The following is a 15105-nucleotide window of genomic DNA, read 5'->3' on the forward strand; positions in this document are numbered from 1 at the left end:
CCAGGGTTCCCACAGAACCGCCATGCCTCTTGGGCTAGTCCTTTGGCCTCATTTCCTTTCATGCAGGCCTCTACCCAGGGGCAGGGCAGACTTGTGCAGGGAACAGAAGTTCAGGTGCAATGAGATGGGGCAGGCTTAGACATCGCTTCCCCTTATGAGGCTCTGAATAGCAGCTGAGTTTGCACGAGCTTTATTTGGAAGACTTCCACCCTTTGCTGACTCATATGCAGCTTGGGTCAACTCACACTCCCTGTAATTGCATCTATACTTTTTTTTTTTTAGAGTGGGAATACATTCATAATTTAATGATGTATGTTTAGAAATGCGTACATATGAGGTAAAACTGTAAGGGAAATCAAAGATATGCTAAACATAATTTTTAAAATAATTCCTTATTGTTGAAAGTATTGCATATGTCTCCTTGCATCTATGTCTTTTGAAGCTGCTGCAGAGTGGGAGGGGGCAACGTGAGGGACCTGATAATTCTCTTGGTTGAATTTCCTTGTCAGGACACCTTTCTCACTTGTTGGCCCAGATAATCTTGGACCAGAAATGTGACTCGCTCCTCTTCAGCTCCCCAGCAGCCCCAGTGGGATCAACAGGGCCTGCATCACTGTCTTTAAGAGCCTCCCACCCAACTTCATAAGGAAAAGAGGCCATCAGCCATGAAGGCTGCTTACATTGCCCCCCTATTTCCCCTCCAATGTGACCTTTCATCAGCCCTCTTCTATCCTGTTTCACAGCTATAGAGACCACAAGCTTTGGAAGTACAGCAACTTTGGTTTAAATACTGGAGCTGCCATTGACACGTTATTTGACCCTGAGTGAATCATCAATCTTTCTGGGCCTTAATTTCTTATCTCTGAAATGGGGATAATGATACTTATCTTATGGAATGGTTGTAAGGGCCAGTTAAGAACAAATGTGTGGCCCTAACCTGTTTTGCTCAGTGGATACAGTGTTGGCCTGTGGAGTGAAGGGTACTGGGTTCGATTCCCATGAAAGGCACATGCCTGGGTTGTGGGCTCAATCCCCAGTCGGGGGCATGCAGGAGGCAGCCGATCAATGATTCTCTCTCATCATTGATGTTTCTGTCCCTCTCTCCCTCTCCCTTCCTCTCTGAAATAAATAAAAATATATTAAAAAAAAAGAAAGAAAAGAAATGTGTGAGCAGAACACAAGCTGGAATTCAACAGATGGAAGTGGCATATGATTGTCACCTTTGCCATGGCCAAGCCTACCACCTGAGCTCTGCATCCTATTTCCCAGGACCCTCCAGGACTGGCTCCACCAGCAATTGCTTCTTTTTTTTTTTTTTGGTATTCTCACTCTCTCCTTCAACACATAGATGATGCTCCATCTTCCCAGACTCTACATTCTTCTTCAGGTATTCTCCTTCCCTTTACCATCAATTTTCTGCTTTTGAAAAATTTTAAATTATGGATATAAAAACAATGTTAAGGAGACAGACTACAAAGTGATTCCACATACCCATCACCTAACTTCAATAATTATCAATATTTTTCATTCTGCCTCCTGCCCCTGCCCTGTTGGAGTACTGTAAAGTAAATTCCAGATATCATAGTGTTTCATCTGTAAATACTTCTGGATGTATCCCTAACAAATATGAAGCTTGAGAAGTACATAATACCACCTAAAAATTAACAATAATTACTCAGTATCATCCAATACCTAGTCAATGTTGTAATTTTCCTCAATTATCTCAAAAATTATTTTACATTTGGATTATTACACTTAGTTCCTATGTCTTATCTATATTAGTTCCCCTCCCCTCTGGTTTCTTTTCATGACACTTATTTATTGAAGAAAGAGTATCTTTTTTTCCTCTAGAACTCCTCAGTTCTGGATTTGGTCAGATGTAATTTTTAGTTCCTTTGACATGTTCATTTATCCTCTTATTATTATCAATAATAAGAGCTAGAGTTGGTTAAATTCAGATTTCATTTTTGTTTGTTTCATAAGAGGTGCTGTGTTTTTTTATTTTCTCACCGGAGGATCCCCATTGTGACGGGCTGTCTTGCTTTCAGGCATGTTAGTGTTGAAGGGGTTACAAGTTGGCTAATCCATCCATTATAAAGTTCCAAAAACCTTGCCTAATGGGTTTCGCTGCCTGTAATGGTTGTTCTTGGATCCATTCATTTCACTGAGTGCTGCAAAATGTTAAATTTCTCATTTTATCACTCCTCATACATTTATTAGCTGGTATTTTCCTCTGAAGGACTTTCCTCATTACCCATTTGGTTATCCTGTGTAAAAGATGCTATTGATGTCACAATCCACATCGCTTTGGCCTACTTTTGAGTTCACCACATACACTGAGAGTTGCCCCCAAGTTCCCAAGTTTTTCTAATTGCCTGGATATAGCATCCTAGTTACCAAGAATCTTACTTATGTTATAGCCTTAGATCTTGAAAGATACGGGGGTAATGGCAATTATATGAGTTGCGGAGTTGCCTGGCTTTTCTTAACTTCCCTAGAAACCATGAAGAAAGAGAATAACAGGCTCAGGGCAGCCAACAAAATCCAGTACCAAAAGAGTGCCTACATGGCAGCACCTAAAAAGACTCTCATCTCCTGTAGCCGGAGGAAAGTCTATGCTGAAAAGCAGACCCAGCAGGAGAGGATAGAGAGAAAGCACCAAAGTAATATTTGAAGAAATAATGGCTGAGAAATTTCTAAAATTGATGAAAGACATGAATCTACATATTCAAGAAACTTAGTAAACCTTAAGCAGGATAAAACAAAAAAAACCCCATACCTGGCAACACCAGAGTCAAATTTCTGAAAGCCAAAAATATAAAGAGAAAATTCTAAAACAGCCAGAGGAAAAAAAAAAAAAGACACTAAATTCATGGGAACAATAGAATACTAGTGGCTTACTTCTTAAAAGTAATCATAGAAGTCAAGAAAAAATGGAATGACACATTTAAAGTGATGAAAGGAGAAAATTCTGTTAACTTAGCAATTTATCCCCAGTGAAAATATTCTTCAAAAATATTCTTCAAATATTAAGGTGAAAATTATTGCTGAGTGACTTTGTTCCCAGCAGATCTGTACTATGAGATCCCCAGGCCAAAGGAAAATAATCCCAAATCTTAGCTTGGATCTTCAAGAAGGAAGGAAGAAACCTGGAACGGGTAAATACGTGGGAACAATTTAAAAAGATGTAGAAGATATTATAAAGATATTATACTAATATTATAAAGATATTATACTAATAAAATAAGGAAGACACAAAAGCATGATGTGTTCTCAAAAAAAAAAATTAAACAAAATTACTGTATAATCCAGTAATTCAACTTTGGGTTTTTACCTAAAAGAACTGAAAGCAGGACAGACACTTGAACATCAATGTTCATAGCAGCAGCCATTATTCAATATAGTCAAAGGTGGAGACCACCCAAAAGTCCATTGACAGATAAATGGATAAATAAATGTGCTATATACATACAGTGAAATATTATTCTGCTTTATAAAGGAAGGTTTACCACGTGCAACAACATGGATAAATCTTAAAGATATTATACTAATAAAATAAGGAAGACACAAAAGACAAATATTGCATGATTCTACTTATGTAAGGTACCTAGAATAGTCAAATCCAGAGGCAGAAAGTAGAATGGTGGTTGCCAGGGGCTGGGGAAGCAGTGGTGGGGGGATTGGGGAATGGAAAGTTAGTGTTCAATGGGTACAGAGTTTCACTTTGGGAAGATAAAAAATTTTTGGAACTTGATGGTGGTGATGGTTGCACAACAATGCCAATGTACTTCATACCTCTGAATTGTACACTTAAAATGGTTAATGTGGTAAATCTTATGTTTTGTATATTTTACCACAATAAAAATATTTAAAAGACTATTAACTGTTGAAGGCAGTAATAACAATAGTGTATACTAAGGTTTCTAACATATGTAGAAGTAAATTATATGACAACACAAAGGGTCAGGGGGAAAGGGTGTAAATGGAATTATTTGTTGTAAAGTCTTTCCTGAAGTGGTAAAAAAATAATTTAAGGTATATTGTAACAAGTAAAAGGCATATCATTATCTCCAGATTAATCAGGAGAAAATAAAATAAAATAGTATAACCAGTGGTCAGCAAACCGCGGCTCTCGAGCCACATGCAGCTCTTTGGCCCCTTGAGTGTGGGTCTTCCACAAAATACCATGTGCGGGCGCGCAAGTCCAGTGCAATTGAAACTTCATGGCCCATGAGCAGAAGTCAGTTTTCGGCCTGGGCAAGTCTATTTTGAAGAAGTGGTTCTAACGCCGAGCCACACTCAAGGGGCCAAAGAGCCGCATGTGGCTCTCGAGCCGCGGTTTGCCGACCATGATATAACCAAAATGCCACAGAGGAGATAAAGTAGGATAACAAAAATAATATTTGGTTAAACCAAAACATTAAAGGAAGGAAAAACAAAAAACAGATGGAACAGAAAACAGAACAAGTAGGAAGATGATAGACAATCACATTAAATTCAGTGTCCTAAACACTCTAATCTCTAAGAGACAGAGATTGATTGGATTTTTTAAAAAATCAACAACAATAGGGAACTTAGTCAATAATATTGTTATAATTATGTATGGTGTTAGATGGAGACTAGACTTATATAGGTGATCACTTTGTAAGCCATATAAATATCTAATGACTATGTTGTACACCTAAAACTAATATAATATTGTATTTCAACTGTGATTGAAAAATAGAAAAATGCATTAAAAATGAATACTATAGCCCTGGTGAGTTACTTAGTTGGTTAGAGCGTCATCCCCACTCAGGGCACATACAAAAATCAACCAATGAATGCATAAAAAGTGGAACAAATCTCTCTTTCTCTCTGAAATCAATAAATAAAAATTTAGAAAATGAATTCTATAAAACTTAAAAAGGATAAAAAATGGAAAAAAAACATCAAACCAATTATATGTTTTTTTACAAATGACACATTTTTGGTATAAAGACTAAGAGATTGAAAATATAACTATACAAAAAGACATACCCAACAAATATCAATTCTAAGAAAACTGGGGCGGTTATATTAATAACAAAGTTATTAATACAGGCATGTTCTACACCAGCGATTTTCCACCTGTGAGCTGGCTCCTGTGTTCTTTTGCAAAGACTCTAGTAGTCTTTAATTCCATCTTTGCTTTCTGACATGACACGATTTTTCTAGGTTTTTCTTCTACATTTACTACCACAAACCTGGAGTCATTTCTCCAGAGGGCTCTAGTTCCTTTTAGTGGGAAATGGTATTTAGAGACCATAGTCAGGCAGGAGAATGCTATTGCTACTGAACTATTGTCTTAGTTTCTGAAACTTCTCAGTGGGTGGAACTGAAAAATAAGTATTTTAGAAAGTGGAAAACAAATCATGGGCACATACTGATATTTTTCATTTAAATTTAAAGTCATAAAGTTTTAACATAATTTCTTTGATTTAATATTTGTATCTCCCCTTACGTTGGTTCCTAATAACATTAACACAATTACTTTTTTTGTTCTCTATACTATATGTAAAATAAATTCAAAATTCGAATATCAATATTATTACTAACAGTATGATTACCTAGTGCTGTTTACGAGTTCTTTTTACTTCTTTTATCCCTAAGATAGAGTCCTCTGGGAATGCGCTAGCAAATTACTGTGTTTAATTAGGCCACTGGCTTGACATATAGTTAGGGTATTTGTTTCATTTTTGTGTGTGTCCACTTTTAGGAATTGCTCTCTAGCATTTTTCTTCTTCATGGCTCTCCAGGGAGATGGATAACAGACTTAAACTGGTAGTCTGAGGTGCTTGCTGAAGGAGCCTTTTAACTCTCAGTTCACAAAGGAAGCTCTTTCCAGTCAATGTCAATCAAGCTTCCCATGTGCCCTCCTAAGACTTCCTCTTCTAGAGACAAGGCTGCTCTGAGGTGGGCAGTGGAGGTGGTTGGTGGAGTTCTGGAGGAGAATTTAACATCAGCCTAAACACAATTCTGAATCAAAATTACTGGGCACAACAGAACAAAACAAAACTACTGTGCTTTGTCTGAGAACATACACTTTCTGAAGCATTTAACGTTGTTTACGTTTTCTAAGGAGGGACTCAAGCAGATCTGATAACAGAGTTGAATGATAAAAACTTATCTGGTAGGTAATCTTTCCCAGGCCACAGGATGAAAACTTAAGCAGGTGCCATTTTCCTGTTTGCCCCGAAAGGGTCCTCTTGTCCTTATAAGTCACAAAACACAGTCCCAATTTAGACCAAGTTATGACTCAACCTCAAACTCACTGAGGGGCATCAAGCAAGATTTGGTTGGTAAAGAAACAACACGACCTTTTTAGATTCAGACAGTTTCTCATTTACATAGAGAGCAAAATTAAGATCAGCAAAGGTGTCAGCTTCCTGCATCCCTCGTTCAACAGGATGACACCAAAATAAACCATGACAGTGCAGCAGGAGGGTGAGGTACGCTGTCACCGAGGAGCCAATTCCATGCTCCAACCCAGCAGTTCCATTACCTGCAGCTGAACCTTGAGATGGATGAGGCAGAAAACCTCAGACTTCATTAGAACCCTGATCGGGGGATGAAAATCTGACTCAGGCAGCAGCTCACAATCTTCCTATGTTCTTATGTCCTGGGAGGGCCACGGGCCATTCTGCCAAAGTTCAGGCCGGCTGTGGTTAAGCCTTGCCTACATGGCCCATGTAGAGACCTGCATGGTCACCGGGGCACCTTGGAGGAGCCATTTCCCTTCCAAGTGTTAAGACTTCTCTTCCTTCCCCAGCTTAGGCCAGCTGGAGAGAGAGTCTTCAGTCCAGGTAGGAGATTGTGGGTGGATTCTGCCCCATTTCCTTGCTTACATCCTTCCCCGCTTGTAAACTACTGTTTTGACCCTGGTGAGGTTAAAAAAAAAGATAGGAGGTGGGAGATGTACTGTAAAGCAAGGAGATGGTTCCTATGTAGCCGATGCCATAGCATTTTTTTTAGTCTGGCCAAAGTCTAGAGGTGACTCCTCTTGTTGGCACTTTCTTGTGTCCTTCTGAGGATCCATGGGTCTCTCGGAGGCACTTCCTGTGATGTGACCCACAGAAAATATTCCTGTCTGTCTTCCCAGAGGAACTCCAGAAGAGCAGCCTCCTCTATCCTGAGCCCACAGGCCCTTTTCAGACATGAGAAGAACAGTCCACTCTTCCTCAACTACAGGGGATGTGGAGAGCACCATCCTCAACCCTCAGCCCTGCCTCCTGGGGAGGAACTAGGCGCAGTTATGGCCCCCATTCCCCTTTTCCCCCCTCTCAAATCTTTCAATGGACTCAGGAGACACAGAATCAGCCCGTGACCATTTCCTTTGTAAATCCTGTAGTTGACAATCTGCCTCTGAAATTTCACATCTATCACAATTTTGAGTCTCAGTGGAAATTTTTAACATCATGCTACTCATATCCTAAAATATTTGTCTTTTTTTGAATAAATAGACTCATGGTCTTTTACAAACTCAACTTACTTCATTGACCATAATTTATTTTTTTGTGTTTGATCTGCAATTGCCACTCTTTGGCCAGTGGCTGTCCCTTTAAGCTGCCTCTTAGTTCTTTGTGGTGATGTATCCTCAGTTAGCCTTGAATGCATTCTTGCTTTCTGACAGTAAGATGTTTTAGGCCCAGTTTGAGGTGTTCTGCCTCAAACATGGAATCAGCTACTCTTTCCAAGGAACCTTGGCCCTGGATATTCAAACACTGTATTTGAGACTTTAGAATCTGGGCCATAGAAATGCTGATTTTTATGGGTTTGTATTAGTACTCGGGGCATTGCAGGATGACAGAACAACAATAAAAAACACACATTTTATTTAAAAACAAAAAAAGATAACAAATTTATATAGATATTTTAACTTAATTCTAATTTACTAAGCCCTTTCTTGTGCTGATATGAGTCTTTTAATTTGTTTTCTCCTTTTTTGGATTGAGTATTTTTCATTATTCTCTTCTATCTCCTTTCCTGGCTTATTAGATATGACTGCTTTGTTATTTTAGTGGTTGTTTTGGGATATGACCTATCACAGTCAGCCTTCCAGTGATATTATATTACATCCCATATATTCTAAACTTTACAACAGTGTTCTTCTGTTTTTCACCTCCTAGCCAATGTTCTACATCTGTTATAAACTCCATAATGAATTATTATGTTTGCTTTAAATAGTTGGTGATCTTTTAAAGAGCTTTAAATAATGATAAAAAATCTTTGTATTTACATAATTACCATTTTTTTATGTTCTTCATTTCTTTGTGTAGATGTAGATCCAGGTTTCCAAGTATCATTTTCCTTCTGCTCAAAGAACATTCTTTAATATTTCATGTAGTGTAGAGATGCTGATGATGAATTATTTTAGTTTTAATATGTCTGAAAAAAATTTATTTTGCCTTTTAAGAATTGTGGTAGAATATACATAATACAATATCTATCATTTTAACCATTTGTAAGTACAATTCAGTTTCATTAAATATATTCCCAATGTGTGTACCCATCACCACTATATATATTCAAAACTTGTACATCATCCCCAACATAAACCATTAAACAATAATTCCCCATTCCCTCTCTACCCCCACCCTCACCCCCCAGTGCTTGGTATTCTACTTTGTCTCTATGCCTTTACCTAGTCTAGACACCTCATACAAGCGGAATCATATATTTTTGTGTCTGCCTTATTTCACTTAGCATAATGTTTCAAGGTTCATCCATGTTGCAGCATGTGTCAGAATTTAAAAAGGCTAAATAATATTCCATTGTATAGATTTTGTTTATCCATTCATCTCTTGATGGACACTTGGATTGTTTCCACCTTACTTCTGTTCCTGTACATCTAATGTCTTTTTCCTTATGGCTGCTTTTAAGATTTTCTCTTTGTTATTATTGACTTCATGCAATTTGATTTTGAAGTATCTTGATATACTTTTCTTCATGTTTCTTGCACTTAAGATTTGTTGAGTTTCTTGAATCTGTAGGTTTACAGTTTGTATCAAATTTGGAAAATTTTTAGCCATGATTTTTTTCAAATTTTTGGTTCCCTTCTCTCCCCTCCTTTGGAGACTCCAATTATATATATATATTTAGCTGCTTGAAGTTACCCTCAGTTCACTGATGCTCTGTTTATTTTTTAAAATATTTTTATTGAAGGGAGAGGGAGAGAGAAACATAGACGTGAGAGATACATCAATAGGTTGCCTCGCTTCCTGTTGAACCTACAACCTGGGCATGTGCTCTGACCTGAAATCGAACCAGTGACCTTTTGGTGCATGGGCCGACGTTCAACCAACTGAGCCACACTGGCCAGTGCTGTTCTGTTTATTTTTATTTTTTGCTCTGCTTATTTTTAAAACAGCTTATCTTATTTAATTTCATTGATTTTTAAATTGTGAATATATATTATAAAATTTGCCATCTTAACTATTTTTAATGAATAATTCAGTGGCATTATTTACATTCACAATGTTGGGCTACTATCACCATTATTCATTTCCAAAAATTTTTTACACCCCAAACAGAAACTCTGCAACCATTAAGCAAAAACTCCCAGTCCCTCCTCCCCTAGTAACCTCCAATCTACTTTCTGTCTCTGTGTATTTGCCTATTCTAGATATTTCATATAAATGGAATCATACAATATTTGTCCTTTTGTGCTCAGTCTGTTCATTTTTAGCCAATCTTTTTCTTTTTTTCTGTGTTTCACTCTGGATAGTTTCTATTGCTATGCCTTCGAGTTCACTAATCCTTTCTTCAGCAGTGCCCAACTGCCATTAATCTGATCTTGGGTATTTTACTTTTCAGTCATTGTAGTTTTTGTCTCTAGAAGCTTGATGTAGGCACTTTGCTATGCCTTCCACATTTCTACTTAATAAGTCCCATCCTTCCTCTAGCTTTTTGAACAAATGCAATATGGTTATAACTATTTTAATGTCCTTGTTCAGTAATTCTATCATCAGTGTCATTTCTGGGTCAGTTTGGTTGATGATTTTTCTCCTTATTATGGGTTATATTTCCTTTTTCTTCACATGCCTGATAATTTTTTGTTGTTGTTAATCCTCGCCCAAGGATATTTTTTCCATTGATTTTTAGAGAGAGTAGAAAGGAGGGAGGGGGAGAGAAACATCCACGTGAGAGAGAGACATATTGATTGGTTGCCTCCTGCACCAGGGCCTGGATCGACCTGCAACCCAGGTGTGTGCCTTTGACCAATGTTCTACCACTGAGCAACACTGGCCAGGGCAATGCCTGGTAATTTTTTTTCTTTTTGTCTTTTTTCTTCTTCTTTTTTAAATTTATGCCTGGTAATTTTTAATTGGATGCCAGACCTTGTGACTTTTACCTTGTTGGATGTTGGATATTTTTATATTCTTCTAAATATCCTTGAGTTTTGTTGTGGGACACATTGAGGTTACTTGGAGAATTTTATTTCTTTCAGGTCTTGCTTTCACACTTTGTCAAGTGGAACCAGAGCTGTTTTGTCTAATTCTCCTCACTACGGAGCAAGCCCTTCTTCATACACTAAATTGATATTCTCTGAATTTGAGGTTTCCCACTGTGGCTATTGGAGGCACTGGGCATTGCTCCCATCCTCTCGGGTGGTCCCCTCCCAGGCCTCCGGTCGTTTCTTCATGTGCACGTCCTACATGTGCATTCAAAATCCTCAACTGAATACTCAGGGAGGGTCCTCTGCCGGAGTCCTCTCACTGGGCAGCTCTTCTCTTTCTGTAACTTGCCCTGCAAACTCTAGCCATTTTGACTTCCTAGACTTCTGGTTATGTCTACTCAACTCGGAGAGACTGCTGGGCTTATCCTGGGTTTCCCATCCCTGCGCCACAGCCTGGGAACTTCCTCCAGGAAGTCAGCTGGGATAGTTGCAGGGCTCACCTCATTTGCTTCCTGCCTCTCAGACATCACAATTCTTCAGTGCCCCATGTCCAGTGTTTTGATGCCATTATTTCAGAATGGAGGGTATATTTGGTCCATGTTACCCATCTTGATGGAAGCATAAGTTTAGACCCTTAACTTTGTCCTTTCATCTATCTATTATTTTATTTTAAACTTTAAAAGAACTGATGTGATCTAATATTTGGGTTGAATTCACACAGTGTATGTGTGTGTTATGGATTTTATTTTTAGCCTAAATATTCTGGAATAAGATTTACAGCATATAAGTCTATAGTTTGTTATTTGGAAAGAAAAAGAAATTCTAGTTTTCCCCTAAGGGGACACCAGAAAATGGAAAGGTCTAATGTACCTAATTAGGTGCCCAAATTAGTACAGTAATAAAAGAGAGATTTGTGTTTAAATCATCCTTTAATGTATGTATGAAACTTCTGGATAAAAGGGAAGCATTTCTTCAACATCACTGCATAATGCCAAAAGCTTTTCACAGTGGCCATATCAACCTATACCTCTTCCATTCCACTAGAAGTTCTCATTGATTCAATTTGGCCAGAATATTGAATGACTTTAATTTTTGCCAATCTGTTCTGTGTAGATGGTAATTTGTTTAGTGTGTGTGTGTGCACATGTGCAAAAATATAAATAATGTAAAACTTGCCATTTTAACTATTTTAAGCATATAATTCAGTGGCATTAATAACATTCGCAATGTTATACAACCATCACCATATCTATTTCCAAAGCTTTTTTTATCACCCCACATAGAAATTCTGTACCCATTAAGCAATAACTCTTCAATCCCTTTCCCCCAGAGCCCCTAGTAACCTTTAACCTGCTTTCAGTCTCTGTGAATTTCATGGTGTTCTTTAAAGCTCCCAAGCATTGCCTGGCCAGTGTAGGTCAGTGGTTGAACATCGACCTATGAACCAGAAGGTCAAGGTTCGATTCCTGGCCAGGGCACATGGGGTCCCTAGTAGGGGGCATGCAGGAGGCAGCTGATCAATGATTCTTCCTCATCATTGATGTTTCTATCTCTCCCTCCCTCTCTGAAATCAATAAAACAATATATATATTTTTAAAAAGCTCCCAAGCACCAAACTTTAATCTCAATTAAGTTACAAAACATTTTTCTAACTGACAATCCAAGTTGAAAGTTATAATGCATAAATCTATGTGGGCATAAAACCTTTAATTTTTTTTCTTTTAATTAGTTCTCTCCGACCAGTACAAAATAGGGAGAATAAGGTCAGTAATAGAGAATTTTCCAGAACCACACAACCTTCCTCTCGTCACTAAAAGCTGGGTCCTTGTGCAGTTTATTTTTTGAGATCAATATTCTTGATCATGTTAAAGTAGTTCAGGAGATTAATTTATGCTGCAAGTTCACTGTCAGGTTGGGGACCAGCTGAAGGCTTTTGGATAGTGGGCATCACACCATTTCTGAACCTTCTATTCCAAATACAGGCCATTTGCCCTCGCTCTTTAGAGCAGGCTTGTTAACCTGAGGTCCTGAGATGGTTCATGGATAAACCATTCACTAAGTTCATTAACTTGAGTGGGATCTTTATTTTTAATTAACCCCTTACTAAAAATGGTATTTCTCTGATTTAAAGAGAAACCACAGCAGTATTAGAAGTACCTGTCACTTTGCCATGAGTAGAAATCAGGGATATTTTCACATCACATCTTGGTTATTGCAAAAACATTGAAGTGTTATTTACACTCATCATTCTTTGAAATTATGCTAGTTATTAGAGCTGCTGCTAAAGCTTGTTATTTCAAGTGTTAATACAGAATGTATCACCACATCACAAGTTTGAAAATATATTTTAATTACTTTTATTATACTTAATATTTGGATTGACTTACAGAGGTTTCCTTTGCAAGTCTATTATTTTATTTCATGAGTTTGGTTTTTTTTTAAATCCTTACCTGAGGATATTTTTCCATTGATTTTCAGAGAGAATGGAAGAGAGAGGGAAAGAGAGAGAAATATTGATGTGAGACACATCGATTGGTTGCCTCCTGCACGCACCCCAACCAGGGCCCAAGCTGGGGAGGAGCCTGCAAGGGAGGCATGTGACCTTAACTGGAATCAAACCCGGGACCCTTCGGTCCACAGGCCGATGCTCTATCCACTGAGCCAAACTGGCTAGGGCTTATTTCATGAGTTTTAAAACTTATCCTGAGTGAGGTCCCTAAGCTTCACCAGACTGCCAAGAGGTCTGAGGCACAAAAGAGATTAAGAACTCCTGCCCTGCAGCAACTCTCTGCCCAGGCTTGGCCAGATGCACCTTTATTTTCCCCATTTTTAAAAGATTGCGGAAGAATGATTGAGATTTATTACTCAAAATTTGTATTAGTGCTGCTTTACTGTCTCTTAATACTAAGCATATAAGAACGCTTCTAGGTCCCAGGAGTTTTATTTCTACCCCAAAGGGTCTCAGACTAGCTTGAGTTAGGAGCACCTGCCAGAAGAAACTGTCTATTTAAACCATTTATTTGAAGTTATTTATTTGAATCATTACTGGTACATCAATTCTATTTCTGGAGGGGTGTTCACCTTCAGGGCCCTAAAATACCTGGCTTTGCATTTTGACGGGGCAGACACAGGTGTGACACTCCGCCCTCCCCAGCACACATACCTCCATCCCCAGGGCAGTGACCTCCTGGGAGCAAGTTCAGCTTCATGACTGGAAGCAGGACGCAGAGCATATTCCCATTTCTTGGTCTGGCTGGTGGCTGAGGAAGGGAAACCCATTCATGCGGTCAGGCCCGGGCACCCTCCCAGGGAGACCGTGCACCCCTGGTTTACCCTGTAGCCCTCGGAGACCAGGTCACCCTTGGTCAAGCTCAAGACCTAGCCTCACTGTGAAACTGCCTCTGGGTTGAGGGCCACCCCATACCCCCCCCCCCCCCAGCAGGGTGTATCAATGGCTTACCTCTCCATGGCTCTGAGCTCTTCATCTTGGAGACTTCCGGTAGTCAAAGTCACCCTTCTGTGGCTCAGGTAGGGAACCTAATCCCATCTCTTATTTGAAGAAAGAGCTGGGAGATCTGACAGCAGTGTTGGATGGTGTGGTTCTGGGCTAGACGGAGACGGACAGTTCCTGGGAGGCCCTTGCTGGAGACAGCAAGATGTCTATTTCTTCTACTGAATTCCACATTCTCCAGAGCCCTTCTCAGGTGGAGCCTCCAGCAGGGGTCGTGCTGTTCTCCAAGCCTCAAGCCAGAGATTCCCCCATCTTTCCCCAGTCCTTCCATCAGCCTTGGATGATCTTTCCTCCATCACCATTCTCTTCCTCTTCAGCCCTGGCCCAGCTCATTGTCCCTCCTCCAGACTTACTGCAGACTCCCTGGATCCCTGGCTGCATTTCTCTCCCTTCCCATCTATCCTCCCACCCCTAACCCTGGCCCCAGAATGATCTAAAACATTTCAAACTAGCTCTGCTCACTAAAGCCCTTGAATTCTGGTCCGGTACTCAGGCCCTTTCAGCCTTGCTGGTCTGTGTCCCTCTCCCTGCCCCTTGCATTTGCAGTCCCGCACCCTCTGTGGCTGCCCATCACAATGTGATGGACCTGCCTGGCTGCCTGCCCAGCTCCCCGTGTGCCTGGCCTGGCACACAGAGCAGGCACCTGAAATGCTTGCAGAGGAGCAAAGGAAGCCCCTGAGAATGCGGCTGCCACCTGTGCCACGGCTGTGGTTTCTCCGGGGTCCTACTGCGTCTGGCTTTCTGGAAGCACCACTTTGAGTGACAGGCCTGAGGGGTTCCTAGTGGGACCACACTGGAGAGAGCCCGCTTTTCACTTGACCACCTGCTGCTGGGTTTTAGTGCAACATCCCTTGGGGGAGCCCCAGATGGTGGACGTCATCTCCTCTTTTATTCTCCCCGGAATTCATTTTAACCTGGGAACATCTTAGGAACAATGCCTGGCTGCCACCCTCAGGGTTGGTGCAGACCCCCTCCAACGTTCTCAGACTCTGGACCCCAGTTCAGCAAAGTGACAGCTGTCAGTGCCTCGCCTACCTCCATGCCTACATTCCTGTTTTGGCACTTGGCAGGTACAGTGACCTCCACTGTGGCTGTTAGGAGGGAACAGTGGGGCCGGAATGATGACACGCTTTGTGTGTCAAGTCTTAACCCCACCCTTGAGGCCACCCTGAACTCT

The sequence above is a fragment of the Cnephaeus nilssonii genome (assembly GCF_951640355.1).
Source record: "Cnephaeus nilssonii genome assembly, chromosome: 2".
Lineage (NCBI taxonomy): Eukaryota > Metazoa > Chordata > Mammalia > Chiroptera > Vespertilionidae > Cnephaeus > Cnephaeus nilssonii.